Raw genomic sequence first — 13,700 nt, forward strand, 5'->3', positions numbered from 1 at the left:
GAATCGGATAAGAACTCTCCTCTGATCTCTTTAAGCGTTTATTAAAATTTTGATTGAGAATCGGATAAGAACTCTCCTCCGATCTCTTAAGTATTTATGAAAATTTTTGATTGAGAACTGGATAAGAACTTTCCTTTGATCTCTTTTAATATTTATTAATATTTTTGATTGAGAATCGGATAAGAACTCTCCTCCGATCTCTTTTATTAAAAATTTTGATTGAGAATCGGATAAGAACTCTCCTTCGATCTATTTTTTGTTTAAATGAGGATTGGGTAATAACTCTCCCCCGACCTATTGAGATTTAACTGTGATCATATGTCGTAAAGACCTTAGACTAAGGGTTCTGACATCCGAAGACGCTGAGAGCCCGAACAAGGCTTCTCTTAATCCGTTAGTACCTTATAACTAGGTAGGGGATACAGACTAAATTTCTTTCCGATCTCCTATGTGATTGCCTTACCAATACCTTTTGACAGGCAATATCCGATCTCTTCCGTTTACAAGTCGGGGATCCGATCTTACCTCGATCCCCCACTATACCAAGTTATCTCCTGAGCTAGTCTAGTGGTTCGACTTCATAATTTTCTTCTGATTTATTATCCAAACTTTTATTATTTTGAAGAAACTCTCGTGTTAAGATACAGCTACCAACATTTTATCAAACTACCTATACGTTACTTGGGACCAGAACACCTACATTTGAAGGTAATAAAGGCTAAAAAAAATAAGTAAATAACATGAACTGATGAGCAAAAGGTAAACTCAAGAGAATAACCACCTTCGTGGGGTCTTTAACATAACAAATAAAATAAATATATAAAAAAAACAAGCACTTAATAAAGCAACGATCTAAACACTCACTTGGAGGGAGTTGAATCTATTGAACTAACTATGGAGTCACAAATATAGTAGAGTTGAGTGCTAATAGTCTGGGGACTAATGCTTGCCTTGAAATGAAGAGTACCAAGTTAAAATGTAGTCAAGCCGAAATGACAATAACCGGGTTTGAATGAGATTGAGCTTAGAAAATAAGAGTGGATATAAAGATGATGAAAACAGAACTGAAACTAAGAGAGGGTATCGCAGAGTAATGAACAAACTAAAAATAAAGAATTTCAGTGTTCAACACTTCTTCAAAGAAAATACTTTAGAAAACTGGTTTCTAAAGTTTTTTTTCTATTTTGAAAGCTTAAAAATAGCAGAGTAGCAAAACTGAATCAATTTTCAGAGCCTTTTCACTATAATCACCACCCTTTTTTTTTTGTTCTCTCCTCTTTTCAACAATTTTCATGCAGGTATTTATAGGGACCGGGGGCTCCCGATGAAGGGTCAGGATTTCCTTTGAGGGAGATGGAAGGTTTGGATTTTAAAGGACACGATCTGATGCCTAAGAATTGAAGAGAATCAAAATGGACGGTTGAGATCTTATTCAGAATATTTGTCCTTTCTCTTTTCTAATCCAATGGCTCAAAATCTTCTTGTCAAGGGAGATCCGAGGGCTGGGAAAAAAAAAGCGCCGGTCTTGTCGTCTTCCCTTTGTTCCAAGGGCTCCGGACTTGTCCTTACAAGTAAGATCAACGATGGAGATCGAGATGTATAGGACTGTCATGACACGTTCTGGCAACCTGTCAGTAATGTGGGCGATTCTGCAAATGAGGCGTGCGATGGAGATTTGATCTCGTCTGCAACGCTTTAACTACCTCGGCTCTGATTATGACGACAGTTATTGGAAGTTGTCTTATTCTCTCTTTGCTTTCCGATCTCCCATCCTTTCCGATCTTTCTAATACGATCCTTTTTCGATCTCTCATGCCGGGCCCCTCTCCCGATCTCTCCCATTCAAGAATCTTCTCTTCTATCCGGAGTGGTTCAGTTAAAGCATTTATTCTTTCATTTATCGAGGCATCTGCTTCGTTTTTCGCTAGCAATAAATGCTCAGACCTTCTCTATATATATACCTCTAATGGGACATCCTTTTCGCATTTCATTTTCTCCTCTTTTCGCTTCTCACTTTTCCTGTTCTAGCCGCTCCGGCAACAATCCCGGCCATGGTAGCTGCTTTTGATCTTTTTCCGACTGTTCACTTTGTTTATCGACTGAAAATTTACGACCCTGGTGATCAGAAAATCACGATGGCTACCTCTGATGACAGTGAGAGAACCAGCCTAATTTACCGATCTAGATCGAGAATATCGATCGTGTCCATCTCGAGTCGGTCGACTGATATAATCGGCGAACTGATTTCGGGTGAGAAGACTGCTAATTTCCCTCTTATCATTGGTGATTGCCCTTCGAAGTTCACTTGGCTCCTCACCACATCGGGTGTCTCGACAGCGGCTCGGTTCCGAGCGATAACATTGACGATGACCTCTCCTATCCTCATGAGAGTCATAGTCACCCCATCTGAGCTGTACATCTATCCGATGTCGATGGCTGGTTTCCTGATCAAACATATCTTTTGATTCAACCACGAGACTAGGCTTTAACATAGGTCTTTACTAGGTAGGATGTACCGCTGATCTCTAGAGATCGCCCAAATGATGTAACCTAACTTTTAATGTAATTTGATCTCTAGAGATCGCCCAAATGATGGAATCTGAGCTTGAATGTAATCCGATCTCTTGAGATCGCTCAAATGATGTAATCTGACCTTTTGGAAATGAAATTTTATTTTGACAATTATCATTTTACTATTATTGCATTGGTTATTTTTCGATCTCTAATGTGTTTATCCGATCCAATTCTTGACTGAATAGCCCATAGCCGATCTGTAATTCTAAACATCTACCTTAATTTACTGATCTTTAACCAGCCGATCTCCCCTTATTTATTTATGGAGTTTCTGAAATGTTCTTACGACGTGTCAGAAAAGCTGGCAAATTCCGCTAACTGATGCGTCGCTTGGGACACTATGAACATTGAATGCTCAGACGGGTATAAATAGGGGAAGGGACGGCCAGTTGCTCCCTTATGTCATTTTCAGCACCTCGCGAGCGATTCCAAAATTCTCTTGTTTCTTCAAGTTCTTTTGACACCGATCACACTCCGGTAAGGGTTTTGATCTTTCTTTTAGTTAAATTTTCTCTTTTCTTTGAAAATGAGCGGCGCTAAGGGTCAGAGAGCGATGAGCCCCCCTTCCGTTCATGTCTCGTGGTTGTCAGATGAGGTTAAAGTGGTCAGACCAAGCGGGCGATCTGGACCTCCTACAACCTCCATTTCAGCCCGTGGTCAAGCGGCAACTTCAAGACGAACGCATTCCTCAGGGAGAGAGAGCCTTCTCGTGGATGAGCTGCCGTCAATCCTTCAAGAAACCGATCTGCAGACAATTAGCCAAGAATACAACCTTCAGACCGACTCATACGAGCTTATCAGATGCCATGGCGATCTCCAAGCCGATCATTTCTTCGAAGAAAATGATATGATCATGATATACGAAGAGCAATTAAAAGCCGGGCTGCGGTTTCCTCTTGATGACTTCTTCAAGGACGTTCTGAAATTCCACCAAGTATGTATAGCCTAAGTACATCCAAACTCATGGCGGATCCTGGTAGCCTTCAGAGGCCTTTGCCGAGCTAAGGGACTCAGTCCTATAGCGAAGGTGTTCGCCGAGCTACATAGGCTAACTCGTCGAAAGGATGACGAGTACTGGTTCTTTCAGGTGAAACTGCATTGTGGGCTCTTTACCGATCTGCCCTCCTCACTGAAGAATTGGAAGAATCACTTCTTTATTCTGAGGAGCAAGATTCTGAATGGTTTTGAGGGTTTCCCACGTAGCTGGCTGCATCTGGGCCCATCACTCCCGAAGCACATTACCCTGAGTAGGGAAGAGGGCGTAATGGTAATGGAGCTAAAGGTTCAGGCAGCCAATTAGAAGTTTTCCTATTTAGATGCGGTGATGGCCGAACTGCATCATTGGATGATGCAGCTGGTTACCGGCGAAGAACGTGGGCTTCAGCTCTCTGACCTATGCCTCGGTACTTTCTATATCTCTGATCTCTGAGCCTTAGCGAACTCACTGACTTTTTCTTTGTGCAGGTATGGCGAGCGGCGAGGCTTCCAAAGAGAGCCGAAAGCGGAAGAGAGAGGTCTCTAGGAAAGTGCGGGAGATGAAGAGTGCTGAGGCCTCACAGACGCCAAGGCACAATCCAGGCATGCTGAGGCCTCATCCCGACCCTCGGGACCATCGATCCCTGAAATAGAAGTGGTTCGGTCTCCGCCTCGACAAGAAGAGCCGCCACCACCTCCACCGGTTGCTTTGAGTGCGGAAGGGGGTCCTTCCCAACCTACTTCGCAGACCCTTTCCTATGGCGCTCAAGTCTTGATTCACTCCCTGGAGAAGAACGGATCTGTACGAGAGAATCCGGGCTTGGCAAAGGTTCTGGGAGCTTCCATCTGCCTCCAAGAGGATCGGAACAGGCTAACCCAAGGTAACATCGACGATCTCCTAATCCAGACGATGAGCTTGAGCGTGGAGAGCTTAGTGAACCAGCATATCATCAGGGAAAAGGCTCATCATTTGAGGCAGAAGATCCGGAAGGTGGGTCAGGAAGCGGCTTTCGCCCGAGCTTAACTTTCATCCGCCCGTGAATATATAGCTGAAATTGAGGGGCGGATGAAATTCTATGAGGAAAAATTGGCCGAGCAGGCTCATGCTCTTGAAGAAGCTCAAGCACTTCGAGCTGCTGATGTCGCTCGCCTCACTGAAGAACTTAGAGCGAAAGAAGAAGAGGCAGTGATGAGGGAGGCCGGTGCTTATGTGAACGCCCACGGGGACCTTTTGGCCGAGCTTAAGAAGCGTTATCCTAAGGAGGACTTTTCCTGGATGGTGGACCTGGCTCCCTAAGACGAAGAAGGGAGCGAGGAAGAAGCTGAGGGAGATAGAGAGGGTGAGCGAAATGTAGAACAGGCTAGGGGTGATCCTCCAGCCGAATGACTTGTATTTTATTTTGAAATGAAATGAAATTCTCTCTTTTGTTCAATAACTGAATGTGATCAGAAAGTATCTAAATTGTACAGGTGCCTGACTGTCTGAACCAATTAGAACATCAAACTTAAAAGTGATTATTAATCTAAGTACAAGAGGTCGAAAAAACATTGTAAGCATGAGATTGGCTGAGAACAAACACCGAATGGGACTTAAGATTATTAAAATTAGAAACCTGATTTGAACACTTAAGATTGGAAGCAACATTAAGCCGGATTAAAACCTTAACTTTATTAAACAATTATCCGCAACATTCATAAAAGGGAGATCGGAAATAAGACTGGATGGCACGAAGACCTAGTGTTGGTTTGATTTTGTTTGACGAGAGATCGGAAATGTGATTGACTGGCTAGGAGACTTGATAATTGGTTCGAGAGATCGGTAAGGATTTGAACGATATAGAGATTTGGTATTAGTTCAATTTCTTTGAAGAGAGATCGAAAATGTGATTGACTAACAAGGAGACTTGGTGTCGGTTTGATCCCTATGAAGAGAGATCGGAAATGAATTGAATGATATGGAGACTTGGTGTTAGGGATCGATTTCAAAGTCTATTGATTTCGGGGTTTGGCCAAAATATGTTATCGACACTCTCATCCTGCAGTTGTGATTGGCCAAAATAGGTTCATTGGCCGGAGACTTGGAGTTGCATCATAAACCTTCTCAACAATGAAAACTTAACAGCTTATGATGCAACTCCGATAGTCTCCGGCCAAGGTCTAAGAATGCAATATGTATGAATTACTATTTCTTTCTCCCTCTGATCTATAAAACATTAATATTCATTTATTGATACATTAGATTAGAATTAGGATAGATTTAGAGATTATTTATGATAAGTAATCTATAGTCAAGTTATTTTTAAGCTATTTTGTATTTTTTTTATTTTGTATAATATCATTATGCTTAAACACTTATACATAGAAAGATGACTATTTTGAGCTTGATCTCTAATTTACCTTGCAGGTTTTAACAAACTGTGTTTTGTGGTCTGCTGGGGCTAAACAAAGTTTGGATCTAAAGATTCACAAGCAAAAGGGGAAAGGTTCCAATTAACAAAAGGCACCTGCAACGCAATGGCTTAAAGAATGGGTTGGCATGCTTTTAATGGTGGAAACACTTGTGGTCACAGTCATTTTTACTGCTGCTTTCACTATGCCTGGTGGATATAACGGCTCTGAGAATCCGGATAAAGGAATGGCAACCATGTTAAATAGGCATATGTTTTGATTATTCGTGGTGTGCAACACCATGGCTTTCTATAGTTCCATCATTAGCATTTTCTCAATGTTCTGGATGGTGACAAGTGATTATCATTTAGTAGCTACTGCATACAAATTATCACTACATCTTTTCCTATTAGCTCTTGGGATAATGTTTATAGCATTCATGGCTGCAGTACACGTAGCAGTGAGCAGACTTTCTGGGCTTGCCTACTACACTTTGATCATGGGAATCATCTCTCTTGTCATTTTGCTCACAATGTTCGTAGCATATGTTTTTCCACTTCACCTGAGACCCTATGTTATGCGGTACATCTCCTAATATATAAGTCTGGCAATCGTTCACCTGTTAGGACTGTATACCAGACTTCCTCTTTACAAGGTAGAAAAATCTGAGGATGCAAATAAAAATAAACATAAAGAGCCAGAACATTTGAGAAAAGATTAGCAGCAAGACTTCCTTCCCGGACAAGAAAATAATCAAACATCAATTAAGAGAAGGTATGCAAGCTGAATATTTTAAATTCTTCATCAGAAAAATTGAAAAGGAAGGACAATGCTAAGTATATTAATTAGCTTTGTAAACAGTCCCATAGTTTTTTAGCCATGGAGAACAGTGCTTTTTATTAGAAAATTATTCCAAGAAAACTAGAAAATAAAGTTTAATGTTTAGTTAAAAAATTTTTTCTAAATGAAATATTTGAGATCAATTTTCTATTCTTCCAATTATAAACTTTAGAAAACTACCTATAGTTGTTTTGTCCATTTTCAGTACAAATGCAGTACTAGTAGGCTAAAGTGAAAAACAATTAAAACCATTTAGACACTGTTCTAACAAAGTTGTGAACTCAAAACAAATTTGAAAAGAATTAAATGATTTGGAATAATTCGCAAAAACATAGTGTGAAATGTGTAGCATTTTCTTCTCTATTTGGTGACAAATCTTGCCTAAGAATTTGTGTCCTATTAATTTTCAGGTTTTTGGATTCTTCCTGGCAGTAAGTTACTTTTTGAAAAATTGGTAATGACTTGATTCATGCTTGATACTGGAACTTGTGTATATGAGAGTTAATAAACACTAGAAATTCTCAATTCTTTCGTGGATAATGAAGATGTGTTTAAAACATTCTTAGAATGGAATGACGTGATCATTCTTCAATTTGATAAAAAAACACAACTACATATTTACAACAGTGAGGACTATAGTGATGGGAGAATTAACCAATTTCACATGCACAAGACTTCCAACAATAAGTTGATCTCTTGAAGTAAAATCAATTTGATTCTCCCTTCTTGTGTCAACTTTAAAGTAATTAACTTAAGTAGAAATTAGAACACTATCAACACAAAAACACAATAGTAAGAAATCAATAACAACACCAAATTTATATGTAAAACCTCCTCCAATTTAAACGAGTAAAAACCACAGAGGGATACCCAGTCCACTATGGGATACAAAAGTTCATCTCTAGCATTTACTAACTAGAGGATACACCAATTTCCCACAAAAAATTTCATCAACATCTCATAGTAATCAATCATTGATAAACAAAATCGATGAACAAAGCAACAAGAGAAAGTTGAAGTAATATCATCAAAACAAAGGGTGCAAAAAATGTGTCACACCTATTCTTATCCTATAGAGATGGATGTTACTCGGAAAACTAACAGAGTTTTCCCTAAAACATGAATAATTAAACAGAGTAAACCTACTATATTTTTAGGTTCAAATTTCACCTTCACTTACGTATGACAACCAATCCAATACAAGTTTTATATCATGAGATGGTAGAATTCAATATGGCCAATTATCCTTTTTAGGTAGAATATTCATTAAAATTAATGGTTCGTATTCGGGTAGCAAGAATCTAGATGCATGGAGAATAGGAATTCCTTACAGTTAATTTGTCCTTTTTGGTTAGGAATTAAACAGACCACACACTATTTCTAGGGTCCTTCTTCATGTAGCCTATTCCTAATATGATATGCAATATTCTTTATAGAAATCTATTATGCATTCAAAAGAGAAATTAATTATAGCTTCTCTGTTCAAACCTCACTAGAATAATCAATCAATCAAATAAACATAAAACATTAAGATCAAATATTGCATAACCTCATGAAAATAAAATTAATGCATTGAATTAAAGAGAAATCATAACACAACTCATTGCACATGGCCATGCCTGTGTCTGCGCTATGACCTTGCCTGTGGTCGAGCTCTTGGGCATATTTTGATCCATGAAAATATACTTCTAAATTCAATAGATTTGCAATATCTTTTCAGCCTAAATAGAAGTCTTCCCTACCAAAAATGCATGGTAAAAAGTAGAAGTCCTAAAATAACTAAAAGCCAAACACTAAATGGTAAAAACTAAACAAATAACAAAAAATAATTAAAAATAAAAATAAAAACTAAAAATAAGTAAAATAAAAAAGTAAAAACATATAAATTTATATATATTAAAATGCGACTTATTAAATACCCCACACTTAAGATTTTGCTCGTCCTCGAGTAAAAGGGAAAAAAATAAATCACAAAGCAACACACCAAATAAAATAGTAATTTTGGATTTAAAAAGATCCAAACCATGACCTCCCAATTGGATACACCTTAAATTTGGAAGAAATCAAACTAAACATATCCAAGATGACCATTTTTGAATCTAAGCATAACCTGAAAAGACCTGTATAAACCTTTGCAACTAGCGTACAAAATCATGTTTCAACCAAACCTGGAATCATCTCTTCCTTAACTACTACAAACAGTGGTAGCGAACTAGAGTCTCCTTTTTTTTTTTCCTGGGTATCCTTTTATATCTGTTTTATGGTCCATAAAAGACTAATTTCCCTTTTTAATATAATTTTTTTTGTTGCATGCTCATATCTCAAGCTACTCTCTTTTGAGTAAGAATAAACATAGTGTGCATGAATATCCCTAGTTACTATACAACTCAAAACAGCGGAGTAGAATGCTACTTTTTATTCACACAATCCAATAGATTCTTTTTTTTTTCTTATAATAATGATAATCAACTTTTTTTTTTATAATAATAATAATAATCTACATATATACACATGAATGGGAGACTATTTACTTAAACCTTGTTTAGGCTTAGAAAAGAAAATGGTCACCCTAAATCTGATATCACAATCTCCCTTTATACCAATTACAAAAATGTACACAAGGTTTTCGTGAGTCACACCTTCCACTACTCAAGATTACCTTAAACATAATCAGTTTTAAATTTTCAAAACTTAAAATTTTCCTAATCAAGAAGTCATAAAGGAATAACATAATCCAAACTCAGCCCAAGTTAAATGGCACGCAATTTTTTTTTTTCATTCATAAAACAGACACTTTCAAAAAAAAAAAAAAACGAACAACATCACATTTAAATGAATAGAAACAGACACCCCTGCACTTAAATATGATGGTGTCCTCAACAGCATCACACCAAGAAGAATCCAATAAGAAAAAAAATAATAGACAAAAAAAAAAGAACAAACAAAAAGAAAGAAAGAAAAAGAAAAAAAAATGCAAGTGGGAAAGGTAAACTTGATTTAGCAGAAACATTTCTTGATCTAATCAATTGGCCTTTTAAGCCTTTTGAAGTTTTTCACATGCTCTTCCTCAAAGTGCACACTCTTGGCAGCCATTTGATAAAGCCTAGAAGTAATGGTAACTTCCATCATGTCTAGTTGAGCTAGTATCATCCCCCATCGTGCATCCTTAGAACGTGTATGGAAAGGTGGTGTCTTGTGGAATTGAGCATTGCTTGCATTGCCCCCTTCCACATGGTCTTGTTCTTGTGCCTCAGCTGGTTTTTCTTCAAAAATGCATGTACCTCCACTGATTTCTCAATCAATATCCAAACAATGGTCCTAAACTCAATAGCTCAACCACACAATTTCAATATATGCTACTATACATTTATTCCAATAAGTTTCCAATTCACAACACTCAAATCATAATTGCCCATAAATTTAAAATCAAATCAATGAAAAGAAAAAGAAAAAATAAAAATGATTTATTTTAAATTAATAAGAAACAAATCATATACCTTTTTATCCAAAATAGGATTAGTGCAAGTTCTATTTTAATTTGCTGAGTTTAGCTTTGGGCAACTATAATTCCCTTCATTAAGAGTGGGATTATTCTTTAGCTTAGAAGAAGTGGGCGTCCTCTACTCATGACGCGCTACATCAGAGCCTGAGTGTAGTGAGAAATATGCAAGGGTGTAGGGCGTTCACCAAAAGCAACACGCCATGCTGACGCCTGGGTGTGGTGTTAAGTGAGCAAGGGTTCCCACATCATGGACGGGTGTGGGTAAAGAAGTTAGTCCGTAGGACAGATAGTAGAACAGATAGTGGAACAGAACACAAGATAGACATAGAAAACAATAGAAGATATCATAAAAGGAGACCAATTAGGAAGGAGCAAGATAGGAGGAGCATTAGGGTTGGTACTTGGAATGTTGGATCACTTACAGGAAAATTAATGGAGCTTGTGGATACCTTAAAAAGGAGAAGGGTGAATATTGCTTGCATTCAGGAGACTAAATGGGTAGGAGAGAAAAGTAAGGAAGTGGGTAATTTAGGGTACAAACTGTGGTTTACCAGAAAGGAGAGAAACAAGAACGGAGTGGGCATAATCATAAACAGGACATTGAAAGACGCAGTAATAGCTGTGAAAAGAGTAGGAGATAGAATTATACTAGTAAAGCTAGTACTAGAAGGAGAAATAATAAATATAGTTAGTGCTTATGCCCCATAAATAGAACTAGACAGTGAGAGTAAACAAAGGTTTTGGGAAGATATGGATGATTTAATGCAGCATACCGAATAAAGAGAATGTTTTCATTTGTGGAGATTTAAATGGACATGTAGGAAGTGATAGACAAGGTTATGAGAATGTTCATGGAGGTTTTAGTTTTGGCAGTCAAAATGAGGAGGGAAAAAGCATCCTAGATTTTGCTATGGCATACGACCTAATACTAGCAAATACCTACTTTAGAAAAAGAGAGTTACATTTAGTGACTTTCAAAAGTGGGCAACATAGAAGCCAAATTGACTTCCTCTTAACCAGGAAAACAAATAGAGCTCTATGCAAGGGTTGCAAGGTCATTCCAAGAGAGGCTTTAACAAGTCAACATCGGTTGGTGGTCTTGGATGTCAAGTTTAGGAACAATTCAAGTAAGGTCAGAAGAAATAGTGCAGCTCAAACAAAGTGGTGGGAGTTCAAAGGAGTAAAGCAAGTGAAGTTCAAAAATGAGCTTCTCGAGTCCGAAGTATGGAAGCTGGATATGGAGGCCAATGATATGTGGATACAGATAGCATCAAAGATTAGAGAAGTAGCTAGAAAAGTACTTGAAGAGTCTAAAGGACATGGACCACCCTTAAAAGAGAGATGGTGGTGGATTGAGGAAGTACAAAAGGCAGTGAAGAGAAAAAGGAAATGGTATAAGAAATTATCTAAATGTGATAATAATAAGGCATATAAACAGTATAAGATAGCAAAGAAAGAGGCAAAAAAAGCAGTTAGTCAAGCAAGAGCACAGGCCTTTGAAAAGTTATAAGAGAAACTTGAAACTAAAGAAGGGGAGAAAGATATTTATAGATTAACAAGGAGGAGAGAAAGGAAATGTCAAGATCTGAATCAAGTTAGGTGCATCAAGGATAAAGAAGGAAAAATGTTGGTGAAAGATGAGGACATTAAAGAAAGATGGAGAAATTATTTTAATGATCTCTTTAATAATAGTCAAAATGGTAATAGAGTGAATATAGACCATAGAACAATAGAAAAGAATGTGAATTATACTAGAAGGATTAGATCTTTAGAAGTAAAGGAAGCACTTAAAAGAATGAAAGTGGATAAAGCCTGTGGACCTGATGAAATACCAATTGAAGTGTGAAAGTGTTTGGGAGATATGGGAGTGGCATGGTTAACTAAGTTATTTAATAAGATTCCAAACTAAAAAAAAATGCCTGATGAATGGAGGAGGAGTATTTTAGTACCTATTTTTAAAAATAAGGGAGACATACAGAGTTGCTCAAACTATAGAGGAATTAAACTCATGAGCCATACTATGAAGTTGTGAGAGAGAGTTGTGGAGCATCGACTATGTCATGATACTTCTATCTCTCTCAATCAATTTGGTTTCATGCCCGTTCATTCAATTATGGAATCGATCTTTCTTATTAGAAGCTTGATGGAGAAATATAGAGATGTGAAGAAAGATCTACACATGGTTTTTATTGATTTAGAGAAGGCTTATGATAGTGTTCCAAGAGATATCTTATGGAATGTGTTAGAACAAAAGACGGTATCTATTAGGTACATACAAGTATTGAAAGATATGTATGAAGGAGCAACTACTATTGTGTGCACAGTGGGAGGGGACACAAGAGATTTTCCGATCTCAATTGGATTACACCATGGATCAGCCATAAGCCCTTACCTTTTTACATTAGTTTTAGATGAATTGACGAAACATATACAAGAGAGTATTCCTTGGTGCATGTTGTTTGCGGATGATATTATTCTGATAGATGAGACACGAGAAAGAGTCAATAGAAAGCTAGAGCTTTGGAGAAGTACTCTAGAGTCAAAAGGTTTTAAGTTAAGTAGAACGAAGACAGAATACATGCATTGCAAGTTCAGTGAAGGCCAAACTGGTGATAGGGAAGGAGTTAGTTTGAATGGAGTGGTACTGTCCGAAAGTAATCACTTTAAATATCTAGGCTCAGTCCTTCAAGTAGATGGGGGATGTGAGGAGGATGTTAGTCATAGGATTAAAGCCAGATGGTTGAAGTGGAGACGTGCCACGGGAGTTTTATGTGATCGTAAAATTCTCAATAAGTTAAAAGGAAAATTTTACCGTACATCCATACGATCGGTTATGTTATATGGTAGTGAGTGTTGGGCACTGAAAGAGTCATATGCGTCTAAGATAAGAGTTGAAGAGATGAGAATGCTAAGGTGGATGAGTGGCCATACTAGACTAGATAAAGTCTGTAATGAGAGTATTAGAGAAAAGGTAAGAGTAGTGTCAATTGAAGATAAGTTGAGAGAAGGGAGATTAAGATGGTTTGGTCATGTGAAGTGTAGACATACGGAGGCTCCAGTTAGACAAGTAGAGCACATTAGGTTAGAGGATAGAAAGAAAAAAAGGGGTAGACCTAAATTAACTTGGAGGAAAATAGTACAACATGACCTAGAAGCATTACACATTTATGAGGATTTAACCCAAAATCGTTTAGAGTGGAGAAAGCGAATCCATATAGCCGACCCCAAATCTTTGGGATAAAGGCTTAGTTGAGTTGAGTTAAGAACACGAAAAAAAATATAAAGTAGAATAAAATAGAAGATAAAATAGAAAATGGAGGTTTGTGAAGTAAGAACAAAAAAGAAGGAAAGCTAAGCAAGTGTTAACACTAAAATAAGGGTGTTGGGTAAGTGTGGGCATCGATTGTGAGGGAGAAAGAATA

At 37.6% G+C, this 13,700-nt stretch overlaps 1 protein-coding gene across 1 annotated transcript in view; it reads left to right on the forward strand.

Moving 5' to 3' along the window:
* Positions 1-13,700, forward strand: part of LOC131180594 (uncharacterized) — a 96,204-nt gene that overhangs the window by 24,241 nt on the left and 58,263 nt on the right. The gene's annotated exons all lie outside the window — the stretch shown is intronic.

The sequence above is a fragment of the Hevea brasiliensis genome, chromosome 6, assembly GCF_030052815.1.
Source record: "Hevea brasiliensis isolate MT/VB/25A 57/8 chromosome 6, ASM3005281v1, whole genome shotgun sequence".
Classification (NCBI taxonomy): Eukaryota; Viridiplantae; Streptophyta; class Magnoliopsida; order Malpighiales; family Euphorbiaceae; genus Hevea; species Hevea brasiliensis.